The sequence below is a fragment of the Bombus huntii genome, chromosome 1 (genome assembly GCF_024542735.1).
Source record: "Bombus huntii isolate Logan2020A chromosome 1, iyBomHunt1.1, whole genome shotgun sequence".
Taxonomy (NCBI): Eukaryota; Metazoa; Arthropoda; class Insecta; order Hymenoptera; family Apidae; genus Bombus; species Bombus huntii.
In genome coordinates, this window is record NC_066238.1 from 8,009,487 (window position 1) to 8,035,785 (window position 26,299).

Genomic DNA, 26,299 nt, shown 5'->3' on the forward strand with positions numbered 1-26,299 from the left:
TTCTTTTATAATTTTATTTAATTATTAAATTAAATACTAACTGTTTAATTTTAATAATTACATATACGTGCTATTAGCTACGAGTTTACTACATAAAATTAGATTTATGTTACAAGGGTAGAATCACAATTTTTCTACGATTTTCCAATTTCTACTAAATATAAGAACAGCAATTGACACTCTCGACATTTAAAAGAGCCAAGAATCGAGCAAAACGTAATCCTAATCAATCTACCAACGTCCCAATTCGACCGCTAAAAATTGTTTCACCCTCGACAACCTCGCGAGCGTCGATTTAATTCCAACGATGCGCGAAGGATTTCTTTAGGATCGAATTAAGAAAGAAGAAAGGGAGCAAAAAAAGAGGTCCAATTACCGGCAGAATTGGATGGTTCCGCAACGCGTCGCGCAATTTTTTGCTCGTGATCACCGGCGCCGCGTATTCCGTAACCCAGATCCGTGACGCGGTTTCTCAGCCCGTTTTCTTTCCGGCACTTGACGATCTTAATCCAGGCGAAGCCGGCTCTCGCGTGCACCTAAGTAGCTGTGCCGACCTCCCGGCGCTTTTCCATATGCACGCTTCGCGTACTTACGCGCGAGTGCCCGATCAGGTCGCATGCAGACGTGTACGCGGTGTACGTCGCAGTCATCGTCATCGTCGTCGTCGTACACGCAGTTCCTTACCGCAACGAAATCGATACGCGTTCTTTCGACTTTTTCTCGAGTGTCTCCGCTATGTCGTCTAGCGAAGGAGGAAAGCATCGAATACTCGTGGCATTCGCTTCGAAATCTATCTACTGCCGATTCGAGGAGACTGAATATGCCGGAGATTGCAGTTCGAGATGCTTGTAAATGGCTAACTCGTGTGTTCTCGCTGAATGCGCATCGTTGCTTCGTCGTTGAAGAAATTCTAATAGTGATAATAATATTTATTATAGATGCCACACTCTTTGCTATAGTGAAATGCAAACACAAAGCAGGATATGTACACGAGAAAAGAGTAGAATGGAGTATAAGACTTCATAAGGGAATGTCAGGATAGTCGATGTAATCATTTATAATTTTGGAGATGAACATTAGGTCGGATATACATCTACAGTTCTGTTCTAGTGTGAGTAGTCAGAGTGTAGTTACAGATGGATTCTAATTATGCTACGTTCTTCGAATCGATTTGTTAATTTTGTGGAGAGGAAAAGGTAAAAATTTTTCTATAGAATAAGTATGGATCTGATAGTTAGGGTTGCAATTAGGAGAGGAAAGAGGTATATTTATTATTCGGCATTTCATAGACATGAACTGAAGCGTTTCAGGCTTGGAGATCTTACAATTTCTTTGTTTCATGCTATATATGCGTTTTATGATTTCACGTCGATGTATACAGCTCTTTTTATGAAATTTATTAGGAAGCAAAATGGATCGATAGTCTGAGAGACTCAATTGACTATAGGAGAGTCACGTGAGAATCCGTTCTCCGATTAGGAAAGCTTTAGACATCACGTCAGCGACTTTTACGACTCGAAACTTGATCGTCGCTCTAACGGCTTCTGAGCCATAAACCGGCTGATGGACGAGCCAGAATATGAGCTACCTCAATACCACCGTTTAATATTTATTAATCAATCACCCGTACGTCGACGGAATATCTCAGCACGGCGACCGGGAGCTGCTGCGACTAGATCGCACAGCGTACTGGTCGTTCCTAAAGTCGGGTAACAAGTTTTCAAACTTCCTTATGTGTTTTCTTTCTGTCATTAGCTATTGTATTATTACATATAATAACAATATATAAAAACCAACGTCATATTTTTCAATTCTTATTGAAAATTGCAACGCATGTTTGCAGGCTTATATCTTCGAATCTACCAGGCTATTTTCTCCTTTTATTATTTTATATCAAAATAACGGAATGAAAATTGGGAAACTAACAAAAATGGATTTCTTGTGTCTTTCTCTGATCCTTAGTTACGATCTTAACCTATGTTCAGATATTTCACAATGGTTTCTTACTTTAGAATCACTCTGTAAAAGAAACGACGACCATCGTGCCTTCACGCTCCTCATCCACACAGGAATTTTCTCGAGATCGTGATCGCGAATGATGGCGGCTCCTTTCGACGAGAACGCACCATTCATAACAGCCGCGACGCTGTCGAAAGGTAACGATCGCTGTTTGTTCGTCGATTACTGGCTACGACGTGACATAATGTGAGTTATCGGTCAACGGATGCGCGGCGCGAGCATGGCCAATCAATGGCGTGGCAACCGGGAAATATTTATGACCGTGGTTACAAAGTCCTCGCGAGCCACCGATAGCCAATAATCTATATTTTTGTTTCCGACTGTGATGAATGCTAATGCCGACGCGTGCTTGCGCGATGAATCACGCGCTCCGCCAACAAAATCTCACGTATATTTCACTAACTTGTGCGCGACTTCCCGACGTGCTGTGACGTACTTCGCAGCAACGACATCTTCTTGTTGTTCTTGCTTCAAGGTTACAGTCGTGACATTGAAGCTTTGAAATATTTGAATCGGCGAATGTCCTTCAGCTGTAATTTGTTGATGTAAGGAGAATGATAAAGAGAGAATGACAGAATGAAAAATGAATCGTCAATTTGAAACTTTGTTAAAGTACATTTCTGGTTGATCTAAATACGTATAACGTATATGTGGGTCTTAGCATAAACACAGATGGTACAATTCAATCATTCGTATGATAGACGAAATTATCTAAGAACAACAATGAACCTGGTTATCGAAACGCTTATTAATAAACGCTTACTAACAATCATAGACCGAAGTCAGAGAGGAAAGTACTGTACAAAGAGTTGAATTAACGAAAGATTCTGACTTAGTTACGGGGTCACGATTACTCACAACTATTCGTGGCTATTCCTTTGTTAATTATAATTAGCGTATCAAGCGAGGATACGTGTTACGTCGCCTCTGACAAGCGAGCAAACTTCCCTTCCCAGTATCTCCTTAGCTCGATCACGACACACAGCGTTCACGAATCGAGAACATCTGTTCGATGTCAGGTTTGCAAACGTGGCGAACGTTGAAAGCGATCATCGTCGACAGCCTTTACGATCGTTTACGTAACCCCCGTGAAACGTGCGAGCAACCTCGATACAGCTTAAGCGTGCAAGCCGCGCGATGCGTGAACGTGATGCGTCCTCACGCCCACGTGTCTCTAATTGCGGGATGCGAACAGTCGAGGCCGCGTTGCGACTCGACTTTCGCTCGCTAAATTCACTCCCTCGTTACGGCTTTGTTTTCGAGCCGACTGTGGCCCGTTCAAACCGATAACGACACCCTGTTCGACGTTTCGTCGCACTCTTTTTCGTCACTGTAATAAACGACGCTAGGCGTGTTACACGTTGTTTTTACGAATCGACAGTAAAATCTACGAGCGTTCGGTGTCGCACGGATTTTTCGATGAGTTCGCGAATCGTCGGAAATGCGGGCGGCCTTAATGAAAAGCCATTGCTTTGTCGAAGAGATGCTCGAAACGGTCTGCGCAGCAGATGGGCACAAATAATCCTACTGAACCGCTTTTAAAGCGTATACACAAGCGTGTTTCAGTGCTTGTCTTCCTACTCCTTAATCGGAAATGTGTATTTTTTTTAGTGATCGAACACAAGCTATCTTTGGAATTCCTCTCTAACATCAATATTACGGTACTCAGGTCTATCGCTGTTATGTAGGTAGGTACCTTAAAACGAACATTTCACACGCGTACGAATATCGATGTAGAAAACGTCAACTGAGAACTTTATTCGCTTCTATCGTATCGAAGCTTCTCGTTGAAAGAGCAAACATATCGATTCCGCGTGAAAGGGGACACAGGATGCACGGCACGAGGTCGAAATTAAAGACACTCCACCGTTACGATTAGATTACGTAGCTTCGCGTTGGTGTCCGCCAGGAAGCGCAGGCGGATCGTTGAAACGGTGCGATGGAAATCGTCTTGATCGTATACATGCATATACGCCGTTGCAACCACTTTTCTCGGTGCATCCATGCACGCAGACAGACTCAGACTCAGACTCGGCCGCTGCCAGCTAGGTATTTACACGGTACGCCGCGTACCGACTTGACGTGTTCGCACACCCACGCACGGAGCACGCAACAGCTCGTCCCTCCTTCTCTCTCTCTCTTTCTCTCTCTTTCACTCGACGTGGTTGCAAACACGGTCTCGATCCGTGGGACACGAAAGAGAGCGTCTCGCTACGGCTGTGCTCACGTTATACGGGATGTTACAATGAGCGTGACGTCATTTCCGGAATATCCAGCACCGACTGTGAGGAGGAAGCTAGGTCGGTAGGTTGGTAGGTAGCCAGATGGATCAAACACATGGATTAGCCTGCGTGCTCGCGTATATACCGAGTGCTCGGCGAATTTTGCGTGAATCTTATCGGTCTTGTATCTCCTGTTTGAGGGAAGAAGATGGGGAGCGCGTAGATACGAAGATGTTGAGAAAGGATTTGTCGACTGCAGGCGTTAGGAAAGGTCTGGGCTGTGGGAGTTTTAGAGTGATCGCCTGTCTTCAAGATTTCAATCGCTGACAAATGTATGGATAAGATGTTCGAAATAAAAATAACACGTATACATAATATCTTCTCAATGAACTTCCACAAACACAGCCATTGACAGTAAAAACGCACAAACGCTAATATTCAAGAAACTGAGTAATTTGTTCTCTGAAAGAGATGCGGACACGTCGTATTCAGAAGTTACAAATTTTATAAAAATTCAAGTTTTACCTATCACGAACAGTTCCACCGAAAATCGCAAATTCAGTTCTCCGCGACATTTTATGAGAAGCTGGTACCGAAATGTCAGAGGTCCCAAGGTGTAGAGAATTTTGACACCCCGTACACCGGAGTGCCGGGCATCGAGCGTGGTCGTATCCGATCGGTAGCAGCGCACCACCGACTCGCAGACGGCTGGCTTTTCTCGCTTACCGGAAATTACGAAATGGCGTTACTTTCCGCGTTTCCGTCGGCGTAACGCAAATACGAATCCCATCGACACCGTGCCCATTTCCGTGGATTACGTGGAGACGAGGGGCCGTACGTACGGTATCGACGGAGGGGCTGGCGGATCGAGAAAAGGGGGATGATGATGCTCTCTCTCGGTACGGCCGAGCCAAATACCACTTCATACGTCGTTGGAACGGATCGAAGCTCACGCTGCTGGGATTAAAGCGGCGATCAGAGTACGATTCGCGCAGGAATTACTGCCTCGAGATTCACGTTGGAACGGTTAGAGGGAAAAGAGGAAGACAACTCGGGGAAATTGCTCTCCGCGTCCTGGTGCATACTCAAAACACTTTATTTCGTTCGAACGGTGCCGGAAACGCCGCGAGGTTTCCCAAGTTCTCGCATCTTTCGCTACGCTCCTCCAGCAGATGCACCCCGGAATTTCTCGTGAAAATATTTGACGATACAAATTAAGAAAAGTTAGTGGAAGGAGAAGCGTAGGGAACTCTCGTGAGCGCGGAAACTCGTCACGGAATTCCGGGCTATTTGCATGGTCGCGTAATGAACGATCCTGCACCCTGGTTATTTGTATCGGGACCGGCGTTGCTTTTTGATATCCCAGATCGTCGAACTTTCCGTGCGGCGCGTGCTTTCTACGCCAGTCCAACGAACTCGTAAACACAGGCCGTGTTAGCGCGTTTGTCCTGCAGTGTTTTTCTTTACAGAGATTGATTGGTCGAATGCAAATCGACACGCTCGACGAGGGACCGAATTTTCAATCGTGTTACGTCGACTGCGTAAGCTTGGTCGACTACGATCGACCAAGTCTTTGCGTTGTATACTTTCTTTGTCAGTCGTGTATGCGAATGGAATTTGCCTCGAGCTAATCGTTGGAATGGTCTGTAGTGGTTGGTAAATAGCCAAGAGAAATATCGACCGAGTGTTCGACGTGACTCGATAAGTACCAGTCGTTAAAGTAGCTAACGAAGATCGTCTACGATCGATCGTCGATTCATTGTTCGTTATATGCACGCACTATGACAGTGCACGAGGTAGATAAAGACGAAGGAAGCAATAGAGAGCAAGAGGTTAGACTTCCGGCAAATAAATCACACCCTGCGGATTAGCCTGGCTAATAGCGTCGCCACGTAACGAGGTCTGCTAAGTTAATAAAGCAAGCATAGTCGCTTCTCGATGCGGGATACTGTTTCCAGTGACAACTTTGTTCGCTGTGACCGCGTTAGTCGGCTAACTGCTATTATTTAACGTCGCGTGTCGTCGGTTCGCGGTACAGTTTCGGTGATAAAAATAACGATTGTCGGTGGAAAAGTTCGTGTCTCCGGAGGCTTGCGTGAAACGTGGTTAAACGAACGTTGACGTGTCTCCGACGTGATCCTCCATGAAAGAACGCGACATACACTGTGAAACGTGCAATACACGTTCACCACAAAGTTTCAGCGAAAATGCGACATCACACGACACGCACTGTTGTCGCTGTTAATTCCTGCGGCGATTAGCCTCCAATTACCTTAATGACAGCGCGGACAGACGATGACCCTTAATCATTGCTGGCCAATCAGAGTTCCTTCAAGCCCGGCGTTCCATTCGTCGTCCTCTTTCCGTGTTCTCGTTTCGACGTCAACGTGATCCTTGGAAAATTCCGGAAGTCGACGCGGTCAAGTGATCAGATACATTTTCACGGTCGTTAGTCGAATAATACAGAAAGAAAAGGAGGAAAGACGATACAGAGAAGGGGACGACAGGGACCGAGATAAAGAGAGTGAGAGTGAGAGAGAAAGAGAGAGGGAGAATGCTTTTGGTTCGGAATGAGCCCCGTTTCTCCCGTGCCATCATCCAGTTCGCCCAGTCGGTTTCCCCTTTTATGGCACATAACCGTGGCTATTTTCACAGAGCCGGCAAGTAATTCAATTTATAATTGAGCGAAAACCGCCGCTAGTGGTGCCATCGCGTCTAGCCAGCAGTCTGTTGGCCCGACTCCGTACGGGTCATTAGTACGTCGGCATATCGACCGCCGTTTCTGACGGCCCCTTCTACCATCAGTCGAGAGAGACCGACCGCCGCACCAACCCCCGGCCAGTCATTAGGAAATACTTCCACAGTCCATCCATTCACCAGTCTGGCCTCTTTTCGACCTTGCTCGCGTGCCGGCCGCCGTGGAGAAATCTTCGACGAATAGCAGTTTCTCCGAATGCTCCGATCGAACATTCTGCGCGCTCGATCGTTTCGGAATCTTCGGATTAGCGGCGGAGAAGGGTGGCGTTCTTTGAATATTACGAACGGGGAGTCGGAATCCGCCGATGCCTCTAAGTAGGTCGGTTGATAGAGCAATCGTCGTGGAAAGGAAACGATTTAGTCGCGAGTCCTGGAGAATCCTTTTGTTCCCGTCGAGAATGGGTATCTAGCGGAAGATTTATCAGTCCTGGAGTGGCGTTAGTCGTTCTAGAGTTTTCAAAGCTTCGAACGTGCAGAGCGTGAGTTATCTTGGATTAAGCTTCGCGTTTGGTTGATGGGTTACCTCGAGCAGGAAAAATTGGTAAGATGCCTTGCATCAGTGAGATTTCCCAAGCTCGAGCACGGTTACGGAGCCACATGTCGGTAATAGACTCGTTAGGTATTCATCCGATTATGGATGGAAATTGTAGGGAAGCGAAGTAAAGATGAAAATCGTAGTTATATGCTTTACGAGGACCGGTGATACCGTCATGCTTAGGAATAGACCTTCGCAATCAAGGTTCTTGTCGAGATCCGCGTTCTCAGATGAAAAGATACGCGGACCAAGCGATACGAATTGTGCCATGGACATAACGGTATATCTCGTATGAGTCGGAATCTGCCACTCATATTCCAGTACGTATTACAAAGCTATTTCTCTGGCAGAGTACGTTTCGTTTTTCTAAGTGGTTATTCCTCTTGTAAAGGCATCATTTTTTAAAATTAAACCAACATTCGAAGAATCGATCGAGGCACGAAGCGAGGGGCGAATTTCATCGATTCCTACGAATATGATCAGGGAACGGAAAGCATCCCCTTTGAATTAAGTTCTATGAAATTCAACAGCTATGATCCAACCATAGATATTATCAATTGTCTCGGCCCCGGTTATTTCGGCCTTCGGCTGATCACTAGTTCTTTCGTCGCACGTTCATCCCGGTGCGCGCGCGGTCCGCTAAAATATGCGCGCGCACGCGTGCAAGCGTAATCCATACTTTCAAATTCCCGCGGGAACCCGCCGCGTCGCGGCTTTAATGCAATCCCACTTTGGCAAGCGTAATCCACGAAAGAAGGGGCGCGGGAGGGAACGTAAGACGCAATCTTCTCAGGGTAAACGTTTCGAGTGCATAAAAGAAGCATGGCGAGTCTAATTGAACGAAAGTATAGAAATTTGAGAAAATTTTAGGCCGCAAGTTGAAAGTAGATCAAAATTCAAGATGCGTAGCGTAAATTAGTCGATTAGAAATTTTAAGGTCGCGCAACTGTCAGCGAGAACATATTGCAATAAAAATACGACTTATGAAGTTTCATTTAGATCGGTAAATAGTCTGTAGATGCAATGAAATAACATTCTAAGAAATTATGTTGAACAGTGTATAGTGTTGACCTTTCGGATTTATAACCTCCGACCTTTAATATATATAGGGAAACTTGTCTCGGCTGCATTTGATGGAGGAATTCTATAACAAGTTACAACAACAATTCATTTACGAGGGTGAATATCCAACAACAACTTCCTGAACGTTTAATTGATATTTCAAAAAGAGATAACTCGAAACATTTCAAAATCTTATCAATGATGTGATTAACAAATTCAACTGAACATAGCTGATAAAAAAAGATTAAAGGTGAGTTTGACTTCCTCGAGCAACAAAATTTGTCGTCCATCTATCTTGCTGGGACCAACCAGGGAAAAATAAGAACAGAAGCTGCCAGGTCAATCAAAGAGCAGGTTTTCAGGAAGCTTTCATTTCCGTTAGGTGAAATAAAAAAGGAAAGGAGAAAAACGACGTTCGAAGACGCGAGACGTACGGTCATTCATAGAATCCTGGCAAACTTACCAGGTCTACGGAGCGCATCACTGTTCTATCCGGAGCTTCGTGTTCATCCCCGTTCTCGCGGGGCGCAATGAATCAAAGCCGAACGAGCATTACCGTGAGCGTATTGTTCGCGCAATAGAATTCGAGCCAGAGAAGCTCTCCTTTCTCTCCCGGTAAGGACGAACTTGGAACACGCCGGTGTAACCGTTGTTCCCGTCTTTTTCCCTTTCACACCATCTTCCTTACCGCCCTTCCTCTTCTTCACTAGCCACCTTTTCTTCCTCTGTCCGTGTTGCTCGCTCGTCACGGCGTCTCCATGGAAACGAGGACCAAAAGCTCCGTCCCGGAGAGCTACACCGGCGAACCGATCGAGACGCAACCCAACATACGGCGTAAGTACACGAAGAACAGAGAAGAAGAAACAGCCGATGAGGAGTAAGGGTTAGGAAGCCTCGAAAGGAGACGCTGCACGAAGGACACCGATGTCGTTGACGTCGACGACGACGCAGACAGAGAATAGAGAGAAGACAGAGACGGCTAACACGGAGGCAGGGAAACTTTGTAGACACGACGTTTCCTGTCGACGAGGACGACGTAACCTCGCGGTGCGAGTGAACCACTGGTCTCAGCATGCGCGCGAGCGAAACCTTCGACCAAGTACCCGGAGACGGTAACCCAGCGCGCGCCGGGGAGACTGCTAAATCATGTAAACATGGTGTAAATCCACGACACGGGTTCCGCTTGGATCTAGGAGCTCGGCCGTAAAACCGACTGAATATCCACGCGACGCGTGGCCTCGTCCTTCTGTATGCAGCTTCTCGTTCATACGACTAGTGTCCAAGCGTGTTGCATATAGCCGAGCTCCACGGCATCGCGCGTGATCTGACAACGAACTGCGGAGATTGGTCATCCTTGTGTGTATCCTTGTATTCGATGTTCATGTATGTGGAAACGATATTTGCTCGTGCCGCGCGTGTAACGGTGTCAGAAGAGCATTAGATTCGGACGGATTTACCGATAATAAACTGTCGTACGGGGAGATGCGATTTAAGGTACATATTCGTAGCCGGGTGCCGATACCAATAGCCAACCTATTACTGACGTTGCCTGATATATGGTACGGTCGGTCACTATTGACTCCAATAAAGGGCTCGAGACCGATCGTTCCAGGCTCCGAGATTATTTCCAACGATACGATGGAAACGCTTGCTGGAATTAGAGCTCCGGGATCGTTAATTCTCGATCGTGAGATTTCGATTCTGCATCTGAATTCAATGTTCGAATTAGAGGATCGTTCGTATATTTTTGAAAGACGTCGAGCTGAGATTTATTTTCCGTATATGTAATTTCTATCTTCGATAAATATCTAATTTGTAATTTCGAAAGAGGAATAATTTAGATGAATGAATCGAATAAAACAATCCAATGAAACTTTCACTAGATTCAGATATACTTCCAATCCACTTTCTGCGATTGTTTCAGCAATGCTTGTTTTCGCGAGTTTCATTTTCTATATCTCGCTATAGCTTTTCGCTCTTCATCGTTCAGTAATGTCGTATTGTTCGAAAATTTATATCAGTTGTAGAAATTCTAAATCGCGCGACGTAATGCGATTACGGTTCGTGTAATGCCTGGAGCAATGCATTGTGAATAAATACATGCAGCGATCGAACAGGTAGATTGGGAGAAAGAGTCAAAGCGGTGACGTACACGGGAGAGGGTAGTTTATCGAGAACGTGGCGGTAGCACCGCTCCAAGTTCGGATCTGTTTCAGTATTTTAACGGGAAGATGATCGAGAGTTCGGTCCGTGCAATAGCTTTCTCTCAACTTACCATCGATACTCGTGGCACGGCCAACTTTATAGAAGCAAACTTCGCTATCGGACCGGGATCTATCGGTTCTCTATAATAAATTGTTTCCACCGCGTCGTCCATTTTCCACAGCGACAAATTCGTACGTCTCCCGACGACCTCTACATCATCGGGATCCCGCTAAATGGCCGGTCTTAACGCTGTTATTTACCGTATCGACGAGAGAGAAAAAAAAAAAGAAAGAAAGGAAGGAAAAAGAAGAGAAGCCGCGAAACGCGAGATTAAACGAAGTAGAATCTTCTGGAAGGATCGAGTTTTGTGTAAATGGTCGGGAATGAACGAACAGAACAAAAAGTGCTCTCAACGAAAAGTTAAAACGCCGAGGAAAACCGCAAACGCGAAAAACGCGGGGGTCGTTCGTTCGTCGCGTCACGAGTTTACCGTTCGCACGTGGATAATCCAACTTAAGTTCATTAAACAGCCGCGCGTTCGCTGGCTGAATGAGGAAAAAATGCCATGGACAAACAACACCAGGTGCAACCGGTGTAATAAGCTGCGTAAATGAATCTTTTCATCCCGTTCTCGGTTGGAATTCACCCCTCGCTCGCGCGCCTGTTGCGTCGACGCGTAATTTTCGATATTAATGTGTCATCAACGCAGATTCGCGCCGACTAAATTATGCGTCCGCGATGAAAACGAAGAGTTTATTAAGTGGACAACCGACTGTGCCGATTAAAAGGCCCCTCGCTGTCGCTTTCAAGCGCACACGAATTCAATACAGAGGAACGCGATTTTTCATGCATCAAATACCAAAACTGTTTCTTCTCGACGAGTTGTATTTTGTCGAGTATAAATCTTATTCGAGACTCGAAATCTCCATAGGAGATTGCGTGCATTTCGAGGCAACATACTTGAACGAATCGCCCATTTTTATCCCTCCAAGACAGCTCTTCGCTTGGTCTACGCCCTAATGCAGCTTCGTCCATCCCCTATCAATTCTCCAACCACCGTCTATATTTTATTTCGCTGTCACTATCAAATCTGAGATCCTGCGATTCGTCCACCATTTGTCGCAATAGGATTTTCTCTACGCTGGCCATTACGTTTCGCAAAAACTCGAGAGTGCTACGATGATCGTGGACGTTTACGAGTCATTTGATTTCGTGCATCGCCTCCCCAGCGAAATTTCCATTTTTACAAGATATCATCGAGTTTCTCGGATAGAAGAAAATCCTCTTTCGCTAGATCCGCAACAAACAAAATAGTTCCAGTCATATTTCTTATTAAATGACTGTTTTAGTGCTGTCGTTTCGAGTATCTAGAGAAGCAATGAATAATGACCGATAAGACATTAAAATTCAATCGAGATGAGAGGCTCGCTAATATTTTATCGCTTTTCATCTATCGCGTGCGTCTTTCGTACAGTTTTTTTTCCGTGCAGCTGTATAATACCTCCATCGAGCTACGTTACGAAGGTTCTCCTACAAGGGTCATGATTATAACGCACGAACGGTCAATAACAGTGAATCTTAGTACACGCGGTGAGCGTTCGCCCGCGATGCCAGGGGCCTGGACATAATTACGCGTAGCGGCGCAAGTTACGCTTAAGTGTGTAATATAATCCGCCGGCATTAACGGTACAATGTTATTACACGTGTTAAATTTGATCGCCGGCTATAAGTTTCGCGCGCCTCGAGTCGTGTCTTAACAATGCTCGCCACACAACACCCCCTTCTCTCTTCCGATGGTTCTACGTCTTTGCATGGAATCAATATCGATTTTCACCCTCTTACCGACTAGCCTATACGCTTATAACCCCGTTCAATCTGCGGTTAAACGGCCTCCAGTTAGAGCTCCGCGTTTCCAACGATGTAGACGCGGCTGTTTGATAAATAAATAATGCGATGCGTCTGGTATCGGCTAGTTGATCGCACGCTGTCTGCTTTTAATAGTAATGCTCGATTATGTTCGAAAATTCTTGCAAACAATGATGCTTGTTTCGTTATTTTGATTCTTCGTACGATAGAGGACAGACAGAAAAAGCGTAGATTTTTTTACAGAATTACAGCATAGAACTATTTTGTAAGTTATGGTTCATGTGTTGATGTGGATTAATGCGTAGAAAGCGAATGTGGGAAGTGGGGCGAAATATAGTTTTTCTTCGAAAGGGGAATGGGTCATCGAAGTCAATGTTCTACTATAGACTCTAGTTTGAAGTGCATGATGCAAACGCGATGCACAGTTTAGAAACATCGAAGACAGGATGTACAATCTAGAAAATATCACAAAGCTATACCGATTTGTACGAAAGGATGACAGAGAGAGAGAGAGAGAGAGAGAGAGAAAAGGAGAGAGGGTACATATTGAAGGTTAACGGGCGAACGGATGCAAGTTAAACCGCCCGAGGACAAGTTATCCGTCAGTGGCCATAAGTGGCCGAAAAAGCGGAAATTGGAGTAGAAATCGGTCGTTGGTGGCGGTATCGTCGCGGAGGGGGTGGTTACAACGGAATTTCAGGGACGAGAATCAAACTAAATCCCTGGTTGGCGACGGGTCGAGGGACGCCGGACCCTCCATGATTTATGTCCGCGGGGGTGCTGATACAATGGGAGAATAATGAAGTTGAGCTACCGTCCGACCAGTCCCGACGGCTTAGGTTGGCAAATTAGACAGAGAATATGGGGCGAGAGTCTGTCGGATCGTGCGGGGGTGGCTGTCAAAGGAGGAGGGGAGCACGACGGAACTCTCGCTGGGGGCACAGAAACAAGGGGCTTCCACGTTGCGATTACACCAAAGGGAAATCCATATTGTGAATGTCCGAGTGACTGACTGGACCGTTCCCCTACTATCTCTACGCTTTTCTCGCCCTGTATCCTCTGAGCTCTGGCTTCATTCTACACTCCTCTCGTCTATCCGACGCGATATCTACGAGGCTGTAGTGCATCATCAACGATGGACATGCATTTTCGTTCTGCATCAGATATTAAAGGGTGCTCGGTGAGTGACATTACTCGTGACGTAAAATTAAATGCGTCTCCTGTTCGAATTGCTCTTAAATCTATCGAGATATATCTACTAGCTTTGAATCTAGCTTTTACGATCCTTTCTGTTAAAATTCTCTCTGTTAATCTTTCGTACGCCTGCTTTTACGTCCTTAAACAAGTATACCGTTACAATATAACGAAAGACGTCAATCAAGTCAAAGATTGACGACGCAATTGAGTCCCGTTTTAACTCACCCCGGTTCGACCGGTGCGTTCTTTTGTTCGAACCGGCACCCATTCCAGCCGCTTCCCTGTACCCTACCCCATATCTTAATGACGCACCTGTCAAACGCACCTGATGCTATAGGTACGCAGCACACCTGGTCGATCGGAGCACCGAAGCTCGAGAAGCGTCGTCGCGGATGCTATTTAATCCCGGGCAAAGGCGAGGCGTAACGATTCGTAGCGTTTACATTGCAACGAGGACGGACCATTAATTGCATCGTAACACGGGACAGACTGCAATAAAACGTCACGCGTTGACGGCAAATCTGATATTGTTTATTGCATCGTTCGTCATAATTAGGAGCTGCCGCACCGGTGAGGCGGAAGCGCGTAATTAAACTGCCGTAACGATAACGCTCGTAATACTTACGAATTAATTACGAGATAAACGCACCGAGCTGGCTTCGCGCGCTCATGCCCGACGAGATCATGCTTCCGAAACTTTTGAAGTTGGCGCGAAATACAGACACACGACCCGACATCGACTAGTGCAGCGCAACTCTTTTGCATAAAATTTAAGCACTATAACGAACATCGAGCGTATCGTAATACTCTACCTTGTACCGCGCTCGCGGAGTTTTTAATCGGTTTATTACAAAGGGCATCCGTCGAGCGGATAAGGTTATCAAAACGAAACCCGGGTAAAATACGCGACGTCCACAGACAGAGAGAAGGCGTAGGGGTGGAGGCACGGGCTGAAGAAACTTACAACGGTGTGGCGCGACAAAAAAGCAACGAGCCACGGTTCCGAGCTACCTTGTTAAAAAGTCCCTCTTAACGAGTGCGATGTAAAAGCGGCATCTCGACGTGGAATAAGATGCTTGACATTGTTTATCGGAAGATAGCGAGAGCGCGTTGCCGTACGAGCGAACCTCTTCCACGGAGTAGCGAAGATAGCTCGGTTGAAAGCTCTTCTCGACTCTGTCGATCAACGCGATCGATTATGCGCCTTCTTTCGCGGTAATGACGATGCTTTCCGTATACACGACCTGCATACGACGTGTTCCGTAAACTTTATTAAACTTTGATGCAAACTGTCCCGCGCGGTTTAGCACTTCGTTCCTCGTGCGTTTGCGAACAAGTTTGAGAATCGGACAAAGAACGTACGATAACGTTGCGTTATCCGGTCGTGAGTCAAGACTTTACCTGTAAATTCGTTATCGAGGAACACCTATATTTATTGCTTATCACGTTTGTCTATCTTACGTATGTACAAAGCAATCGAAACAGATCATTTTGTGAGGTCAGTTGCAAAAATTGGCGAGAACAGAGACGATCAGTTTTAACACGATCAGAATTAATTGATCGCGTTTGGAGAGAATAAATTATGAAAATGTACCCGTATTTAAAAGATTACAGAAGAAAATACGCTGCACTACTGCACTTATCCCAAATAATATACGCTGAAAAAAGTATCGGTAATGGTTAAATGCAAGATACCATCGACATGTAAAATCCAGCAAATGCTTCTCTGAAGAGATTATGCGGTCTCCGTACGAATTCTAATACACTTCGGCGTCGAAACAAACCACGAAGGCATGAGGTAAGAGGAGGCGCGCAAACAAGGCTTGCTTTAGCGGGCCGAGCTCGCCTTCGGAATTACGACTTTACGAGCGTTTCAATTTCTCGGCTTACGTTCCGCCCCTACGGGGACTCATCCGATTAAGCGACTTTACGATCCCGTGGTATCTTAAGAGGAAGACGGACGGCAGTTCGGCTTCCACGGAGGCAGCCTCCTACGGGGGTGGCTTCCACCCTTCCGTAAATCTGACCAACGTGCACCGTGCGGTCGAGAGGAATTACGATCGGTCGCGTCGTCGCTCGCAAATGGGTCAAACGGACCGTGACCTTGGTGCCAGAAGCCATGCAGAGCGTCAGGAGAGTTTACCTTGAACTTGCGAGGGAAATATCGCGTCGCAGCGGCGATCAGAGAATTGTAAAATTTCACCGGCTGGAAGATTCAATTTATTCCGTCTTATTCGATTGCCCCGTTTTATGGAGCTTGAGGCCGATACCATCGTGCGAGCTTTATGACCACCTTTACGAGCGGGAACGCGTGCGTGTTTCAACCGAAAGCTATCTGATATTCCGGCCGCTTTACCGCCATAGCCTTTACGCGGAATTACTCGTATCTAACTGTTTGACCACCTTATCACGCGACTCGCTTAGACATATCGTGGAATGTAGAATTTTCTGAAAAGCTTTTGCTAGAACCTTTAGTAACGTCGTAGTAGTGGAAGTAATATTTTGATAGACTCGTTTCTTCTCTCTAAATAAAATCTTCTTTTACACGCACGATCATAAAATCGCATAACAAAGAGAAGTAATATATCGAGACGAAATTCTCACCACTCTCGTATCAACTCTTTATTCGTGACTCTCGTTATTCGATAAAGGTTTGTAATGGCATAGGAACAAGAATAAGAATTCTCAGACCTGTTACGAGAAGATCTAGAAGATCGTAGAAATTCATATATGGGGTAGGCAATTCCCGTGTTACGAGTTTCCCCCGATCGATATCGTAGTTTCGGACTACGGACCAGGAGCGATTTTCCTAGCAGTTAATTGCAAATAACGATCGGAAGGGATCACGGGTCGAATCGGTATGTAGTATCAGCTGGAAGTTTTCGATTAACGTCTCCAGACTGTTCGTGTGTAGCGCGTGCAGGACCGCAGGTTATTTATCGAGGTGCAAAAATCGAAGCTGTCTCGACCTCGCTCACGGATGCCCCGTTCCACTTTTAGCCGCGCTGTAAAACCATTACGAGACCCATTAGAGAGCCCCGAAGCTCTTTCCATCGGAATCGTAGAAAAGTTTCGCGGTAACTTGGGTAATTAACGAGGCCGTGGAACTCGTTCACTTCCCGATATCAGGTCGAGAACTCGAAACGGCGCCCGTGTCCAGAGAGATTCGCATCTAAATCGATTTCGCCGGTAACGGAGTCCGATAATGGTCGCGTTAATCAGCCCCGGCGTCGTCACGGTGACTTCCGGGGCAATTACATGTATCAAGGTCACCGGTTCGGGTTAAAAAAATATCGCCTCTGGCCCCGACTCGCATCGAGAACAAACCCCCCGTTGAATATGCAGTGGCTTCGCTCGATCTATAGGCGAATCGTTTTTCGCGAATATATCACAACGATCCGAACGAAGAAGCGATTAATTAGTTCGCCTTCGGTTCTGCCTCGTTGAAGATCCTCCAGATGCGAAAATACACCGATGCAACGAAGAATTACCGTCACGACTTTTCACCAACCACTTTTAATCAGGTAAACATCCATTCGATTTACAGCAGAGTTTGGTCGAGTGATCGATATGCTGGCACCTTTCACGTTTCTTATTAAGGAATTTTCTATCAAAGTTTATTACAGCAAAATTTCATTCAAGTATCGATTCCCTCGAAACGTTGCTCTAACGGTGGATATCTTTGAGACTAAAGTTTTACAGACATTTTCATAGGGTTTTACCCGAGTTAGAGCTTAGACAGAAGTCCGAAGTCAGTGGGTGTTTTAAAGTTGCTAGTGAAGAAGGGGAGTTCGATATTTTGTTTTCTGTACTTTTCTTTAATCGCTTTTGGATCGTTCAACAATTGCCATTGGGATTCGTAGAGCTCACGATTATCTTATCGCTATCACGTGTTCCACGAATGAAAGGGTAACAATTAATTATCGTGAAAAGGAGTGCAGTATGACAAATCGAGCGAATTCCGAATTCGAAGAGCAATCGACTAAAAACGAATCTGCTGCGTTCGTCTATACGGATCGAGCAATCGAGTCGTTCCATTGAAACTGGCTGCTGCGCCATTTTTCATAAGGCAACGCCACCGCGTAAACCTTTAAATGTCCATTTTTCTCAGAGAATTTATCGGTACATTTACTTCGCGGTAGAAGTAAGTACTCGGTCCAAGCTCACTTGACCGAGTCGAATATAGTCGTGTTCGTGATACGAAACGTTGCTTCATAATCCGCCTATAAATCGTCTTAATACTTGGCGACTCGTACCTGATCGCCGTTTGATATCGGTAAGAGGAATCTGGTATTACGTGCACATCAATGACGATTTATTTTCTTCAAAATCATTCCTACGGTTTGTATATCCGAGGGTTACCTTAAAGTTTCAACTGTTCTCATGGGTAACGTGAAACATAGATCAGCGATAGGAAATAATCTGTCACCCCAAGAACTCTTTTTCGACGATATTTTCCTCAGGTATATGTTACTGTAGCGAAATTGCGACTTAGGAAAGTTTTTATATTCGGAGAAGCAATTCTGATAAGATAGGGCGATTCTGGGAAAGAAGGTAGATTCCAAGGTATTTTAGCAATAAGAAACGATACGAAGGCATCAGAAAAAGAATTCCACCAAGACAATAAAGCAAAAGATAAAAGTATTGCGAGGCATCAAAAAAGGATTTCAGCGGCAGAAAGTAGCAGAAAGGTATTAAAGAAGGAATTCTATCAAAGAAAAAAGCTAGAATTAGTATCTTATGTATAACGAAAATAATTCCAGAGACAGTGCACAAACGTTAAAATGAATAACACAAAACATTTTTACAAAGTTAAAGTTTTGCTTTCTATAAGATTCTAACTAACGGCACAAGCAAACCAGAAAAGATACTAAAAAGATCTACTGCCTGAACCACCCGTAAAATCGCTTCATGCGGATCTGACGGAGGTATCGGATCCTTAAGCTTCTGTCAATCAGATCATCCCAATACCACGATCACGTAAACTTTGTCACTTGATCGATTTTATGATCTCGACCCGTAAACTCTTGCGGTCTACCACAACATCGACAAAGCCGCACAACTTCTTCAAATAAATACTGAACGAAATACTTAAAAGCAGGATTTCCCTAAATCCAAGCGATAAAACCGTATAGTCTGGACCGTGTACAAGCACATCGATCCCAAGTGACCCTCGTTATTCGGGCACGTTCTTCTGCGGTCTGAGAAGTCACTTAAATTTTCTCCAGACATCATTTACCGAGTTTTACCGCGGTTAGGAATGGGGGGCCAACTAAAAGTTGGAGAACGACACGGTAATCCGTCGGATAATACGCGATAAGTCCCCTGGCTTCGTGAATCGGATGGCTATGTCCCGCGAAATCTCCCGTAGCTCCTATTTTAACGTCCATGGGACCTTTATTGATTTCTAATCACCGAAGATTTCTACTTCGTATGCGCTGAACGCTTGCCATTCGATTCGTCCTAAACAACGATGCTTCGCGTGCGCGCGTTTTTAACATTTATGGGAAATTTAAAGGTAAAAATCCACAGTCCAATTGTCACGGTTAACGAGTATGCATCGTCTCCCAATATGAAGCGACAATTCAAAGTTCTTGAATTTAGAAGAATTTATTAATTTTTAATATAATAGCTCGAATATCTCGTATTACGTAAAGGACTAGATGTTCTTTGAATAGACGAAGACGTTTGTTCGGTAATAGGTAAGTTGATATCGTTCATCAACGTTAAGAGCCTCGAAAGGAAAATCCGCATACACTTAACGATAAATTAGCCGTGGGGTTCGTTCCGCCTCGACGCCACGCCTCCAAAGGCGCGATATGTGTAATAAATCAGGAAAGCAGCGGGTCACAGGGTATGTTTATGCCCGGAGAACGAAGAGTGAAAATCATATCTCCGTCGCTCGCTGTCGCGCGATCAGTAAGCACAATGCCCCGTTTCAATTCTATTGTTTGCACTCGCGTTGCATGAAAATTACGGATATATTTCTCCTTGTTCGTCTTTGTCTTCTTTGTGGTAACATACAAAAATAAAGAGAGAGGGTGAGAGAGAAAGAATACGTACAAGAGGAAGAACGAGCAAATTTCTTGGAGGATTTAGCGTGACCGAGAATATTGGCAGATAAAGTAGCTCGATGAAAGCAGTTTGCCGCTTTGAAAGCGGCGAATCTCGTAAAATAAATACCTTTCGTTACGACCGACCGGGGTAATTTATTATTATACGCTACAGAGAGAGAGGGGTATTAAAAAGATGCGGAAGGCATTAAGGAGACGTTCCAACAAAGTAACGTTTAACCCTTTGTCGGGACTATTAATTTTTCGCGAGAGCGCGCAGTTTTATTGAGGAACGGTGATTAATAACCCCCCGCACGACTTACACCCTTCCCTACACGGCTCTCTTTGGCTGCCTGCGCGTTTCAACGGAACCGAAAGAGATACGGGTCTCGGGAAAAATTCAAATTATCCGACCCCGCTGCTGCTTCATGTAGCCTCCGTATTAACTTCTGCTCCGCGCGATTTGCATACCGGCATGATAAAAATGTCGAATCGTGCCACGACTTCGTAGACTGGATACTCGCCTCGTAGCACGCGAAACTCGCGGTCGCTGAAATTTCCAACTCAATGATACTCAAGCGGGTAATTACGCGGAAAACAGCCACCCGTTCGGGCTAACATCGATACGATTCCAGCAATCCACGCGAAACTCAGGAGATACGCGATCTGGACAGGGCGACGCGTTGATTTAGAAGCGGATAGTGAAGTTCAGCCTCCGCGGAGCCAACCGTACGGTTTCTCTCGATTAAACGAGCGTTCTACGCCGAGCTATCGGCCGAGCATCGATCATCGGCCTCTCGGTTGCGCGCTTTTCGCCGTTCGCCTTTCCTTTCCGCTCGACTCGTCATTTTTGGCCCGTCAGTTCGGCCGACACGAGCTCGCGGAACGCGTCACGATACATCGCCGAGAGGAAAACGAGTTTCTATCGACTAACAGCCGATATATCTCTTCCGGCGCGCGCACTTTCGAAAACACGAACGAAAAGGCTGTCAGCGATCAGTGACGACAATGACAACGACGACGATGTCGGGTAAACGCGAGACTCGGTAATACTAAGCGGACTCTCGGATTTTAATTCCGATGAGAAATTGACGCTTGCCGGAACTATACTGATGAAATATCGCCTTTCAGATTCGAATGAGTTTCGAATTGGTTAGACGAAACTGAAATCGTGCGTTATATCTCCGTTCTCCTAATAGCAAAGTTTGGACAATCGTTATAATTCGCCATTTTCTTCTAGACAAATTTCCAATTTCCAATCTGTATCGGTATCTACACTCGAAGAATCTTACTTCGATGCTCCACGAAGATAGCGTCTAGCCGTTCGTATCGAGCAATTATTCAAATACAAATCTCTGCTTCCTTATACGTTACCATTTTGTATTCATTTTTCAACGAACCGGTTCTGGCCGCAAAGGATCGATTCGCTTATCTACTGATCAGTTTCTCACCTGCAACAAAACCCAAAAGAGACGGAATTAATCGCATATCATCCGTAGAAACGACGAACGCGCGATAACGCGAAGGATATCGAGCGAGAAACGCGGTTCGAAGCTCCGACGAACATCGAAGCGAAATTGAAACGAGGTTAATTTATAGGAGTGCCGAGAACGATCGCGAAGAGACTCGCTTACCGTGGGATTAATTAAGCATTTGTGAGAGCACAGGTCGACCCCGTAACGACGACATTAATAGAACGTCATCGGCCGATCGCGAGCATCGCTCGGTGTATGTATTCTTTACGATTCTCTACATCGAACGATCCCCATCGACAGTCACAGCAAGCCCAAGATCCCAGTCTGCACGAATATTCCAACGTATTATTTTTTAACCGACTCAGTCATCGGATTAACGATCGTTCCAGCCTTCCTACCTGTCCACTGGGATTCCTGACTACGACGAAAGTTCGCTGGAAGCGAGCTCGAGGAAATGGACAATTTCGCGGGGACATAAGTAGCAGGAAATAGAGTAATTCGGTAAAAAAATCGTAATTCGAGTACGTGGGAGATTAGGTGGTTTAGCGGATCTAAAACACGGCTGGAAGGTATCCGTGAAATTTATGGATATAGTCATGGGTTATAGACGCCATCAGAGAATAAAAAGCCTCGAAAATGAACGGGTAACACGTGCGGTGAAACGACGACGTCAAGGGGACATGAAAAGTAGCCCGTGTAACTGCACACGGGATAGGATTCTTGCTTGCGGAGAATCGTTCTCGGATTACTTCGGCTCCGAGTCCTTCTTGTTAACGCCAGGAACAAAACGACGCCCTCGTGAATTTCGAGACTTTTTTCAGCCACGAGACCCGTAACGTCGTAAATAGCCCGTAACTCGGCTCGTCCCTCTTCTTATCCAGCCCGCGAGCGTACGTTTCGCTAATTTAATCGATATCTCGGCTAACCGATAGCAATGGTCCCGTTACGCGATTAGGTGCCTGCAGATAAGTCGTCACGATAGGATCACGGTAACGTCGTTACGTGGCCGTCGAGCGTGCGGTGTGGAAAAACGCGATTGTTCACGCGCGCGTATATACGTGTCGGTCGTGCGCGTATACCAGGTCGTGTATTCCGTGCTCTTATCGCGCGGAGATACAAAGTGGAAAAAGTTTCCTCGCGGCGTACACACGGTTATCTCCAAGAGTTTAGCGTTTCGCAATCGACGCGTAGCAGGAACGAGCGGAGCAAGAAGAAGACGTCTCTCGAAGACACGAAGGATCCTTCGGGATCGTCTTGTTCGTGTTTGATCTCATCAAAGTTTCGCGATGAACCTGGATTCCAGGCGTTCGTTTAGCCGGCAGCTTTACAAGCGCTGGCAACGAGCAGCCGTACGGATAATTATTTAATTCCCCCTCGGTTTCTGCCGCTATCGGTTCTCTCCCTCGTCGACCAACGGTACACACAACGTCGAATGAAAGCGTTGCCCGTTTCCTGGCGCGTCCCAATCGGGCTACGATAAACCCAGGATATCTCCAGATATTCGTGGAACCTCTTGTTGAAACAGGGAAGACGATTACGTTTCTTGGGAAACGTCGTCGATGGCTCACCTCGACACTACCGGTGAGGTGATCGATGTTTCGCAACGAACGTATCGAGTACACGCGTATCTCGCTTCGCGTTCGATTCCAGGGATCGATATACGATATACCGATATACGATTATTTAGCGTCTCGAATTTTCCGTTCTTCGCGTAATCCTCGCGTGATCCAGGAGAGAGATCGTTGAAGTAAAAAAGAGATCCAGCTTGGTTGAAATCGATGATACGAACTTTGTAGCGTGGCAATGAAGCAACGGGCCAGTTAACCACGCGCTCTCCGCCGTGCTTTTCTTCTCGAATCGTACGACCTATTAGCGGACTAACTGCTTGATTACACTTGAGTAGTGCTTAATGCTTGACCTATAAACTGCTTCACCTTTGCACCTCCGTCACGACATTGTTCGCGATCGAGAGGCTGGGGCCGCGTGGCGCGACGCGGCGAACAAACGACTCCAAACATTCGACGGCTGCGGCGTGGAGCGGTGCAATAGAGACGAGAGATCGATGCCCCGACGGGAGGTGGTCGTAGAACTCGAATGCACTCGAGCCAGAGCACGAGTGCTCGTCGAGAAAGGCCCTCGAAGCCCGCAAACTTTTCGCCGCAATGCGACGACCAGGAAACGTAACTTCCCTCCTCGGAAGCGGCCCCTGTGAAAAAACTAGACTCCATGCTTCCTGCGTCTCCTCTGCGTGTTCCTTCCGTGTTCTACGGATCTTTCTCAGCGCCGTTTTCCACCACAATCGATATACGATAGAACCCTCCGATCCGTCGATATATACGATCTGACTCGTCCTTTCGTCTTGCGATCCCACCGTAGCCGCAGTATTTCACGATCGTGGACGACGTTTCAGTGCGCCGTAACCGATAAATACGAGGTTCAATTCGACGCCGATTCTCTCGTCCGATTTCAGTCGAAACAAGACGAACGGACCTCTAACGTGGAAGAAACGTAAAGCTTCCTTTACTCTCCTTCCTTGATCGAATCCACTTTACTTAATTCGAAAATTATTCGGAGTACGAAGACGAAGACGAAAGCTACGAGGATGGATTCGATCTTCCGGATATCTCGATTCCGGGTACGAACAGTACAACTGGACACGAGGGTCGTAGAGAGAGAATACGTGTAGGTATATCTATTAGGTAGGCAACTAAGTGATTGAGGATTTTGTCATTAGGTGATAATGACAAAATCCGCAATCTACCTAATAGTTATGAGAGACTAGAAGGCTGAACAAGCCAGTATTTCGAGGATTAGTTGAACGTAACGCGTACTATCGATGGGAATATCAGTTTCGAAGGTAAGTAAACTCGGCGGAGAATAAAATGGGTAGTTGGAGGATGGAGGCGGGGGACAGGTGCATAAATAAATAAACGAAGGAAGGGAGAAGAAACAAGGATAGGAAGAGGAATAGAGGGAGCTGTGAGGGAGGGAAAGAGAGGCAGGGAGCAATGTTAATGACATCAGAGGGTCGACATCAAAAGGACCAGCTCTTTCGAGCGCTGCATATGGCTGCGAAGTGGTGGCATGTAACCGCACGGCTCTCTCGCGATATTGCGACACAGTCGCGCGATTAATTACGCGTCCGCCGACGGAGCGGTTTCGGATCGAACGCACCCGTTACGTAACGCGATTGCGTGGACCAAATAATTGCATCAACAAGACTAAGAGCGAGGATAAAAGGACGAAAAGCGTGAAAAGTTGACGAGGAATGTCCAAGTGGTGTGATTCTGGCATTAAGGGGCTGCAACACCTTTTCATTCAAATCTCAAACTTTTTTTAATATTCCAGTTTTTCAAAAATTCTGAATAAATTCTGGCCTATCTACTAATAACTTTAGTTTGTTACAAAATGAATTCATTTAATGGTGGGCACAACGTTTGTGCTTAAATGAATCCTAGGGTGGATACACTATAGAGGATTAGTACGTATATGGTTTTGGTATGTGTACTCGTAAATCCACTTCGAGTTATATATCGTGGCGCCAACTACAGACGTAGATAAGTCAAAGATTAGTCATAGAATCAAGAATTATTATTACTACACTATCGTTTAATCGTAAAAAAAGTGACCACCGGTCACGTTACTCGTTAATCGTGACATTTCCTACGATTAGTCGCAGTAGTAGCTACTAGAACTATATCGTGGACACTAGTAAGCGGAAGAAACGCAGAAACCGTGACAATTATAAAAATGGTGTTCGTTTGCTAGAACCGCCAATTGTAGCAGATAACGGTTCCAGTTACTCGAGTCACGTAATCGTAGATATCTTATCGAGAAAGAACACAGTGGAATTGCTATCAAGGAAATTCACGATTCGTCAAAAGATTCTTACAATCGAGACCCTGTCTCGAAAAACTTCGATGACGATTATGTAGAAAAGGGCACACGTCACGGATTTCAGTACCCTCAAATAGGTACGTTATAGAGGACAACGCTCTGAGTAACTTTTCCTCATGCGTGTTATCGCCGTTCGCCTTTATATTTCGAGATAATTTGTAAAAATAGACTTGATATATTCAGGTTTGGTATTTTTTGCGATTAGGTTTCAACCTACTACATACTACGTAAAAAGCAACGCTTATACGAAACTGTATAGTTGTATACTATCATTCATTAACTGGGAACATTTCAGCCATAATAACAAAAAAAGGCAGTTGTGCAGCCATCATAATGCAGCTTTTTATTCACTCCGGAGTAGACAGGCGCATTTTTATAAATTTTCATACTGTATAAAGGAAAAAGATAAATGGATGAATTATGGGTTGGAATAGAATAGTGATAGCCATCAGGCGGCCAGCGGTGTTAAGCGTGGCATAATTTTCAATGAATCTATGGATGAAGATATAAAATGTCGCAATATGTTAATTTATTTGTCTGTTCGTCATGTACACGATAATTGGAATCAGAAGATGCGTACACATGTTTTCCGCACTTAATGATAACCAGACGCGGTATTAGTTTTTGAGTATGTTTTGTTGTATATATAAATAATAATAAATGGTAGTAATCAAATTTACGATACACTTAGAAAATTGCATGAAATAAGATCTAAGTCGTTACTTAATATACGTTACTTAATTGGCCGGATGCCAACCTAACCCAACCTATAATCCATTGATTTATTCTTTTTTACTCATATTAAGGATGATTAATACAAATGAGTTAAGTTTAGGAGCTATATAAAAACGCGACCACCTATATACCAGAATGAAGTGTATCTAATGGAAATTAAATTTAACTGAAACTTTTTACGAATATCTCGTAAACGAAGGTCGAGGGGTGGTTATTACATGTGTAGGAAAAAGTTGTTCAGAATGTTAACCTTGACAACATATTTCAAGCTCATAG

At 45.3% G+C, this 26,299-nt stretch overlaps 1 protein-coding gene across 4 annotated transcripts in view; it reads right to left on the reverse strand.

The window, feature by feature from the left end:
- Positions 1 to 26,299, reverse strand: part of LOC126867308 (Krueppel-like factor 6) — a 275,511-nt gene that overhangs the window by 184,542 nt on the left and 64,670 nt on the right. Inside the window, exon 1 of one of the 4 annotated variants that reach the window (XM_050621679.1) lies at positions 2,878 to 3,030. The exons of the other annotated variants lie outside the window; for them this stretch is intronic. The gene's annotated coding sequence lies outside the window, so the exon portion shown is untranslated. Of the gene's footprint in view, positions 1 to 2,877; positions 3,031 to 26,299 lie in introns of those variants that run through there. 4 annotated transcript variants of the gene reach the window in all.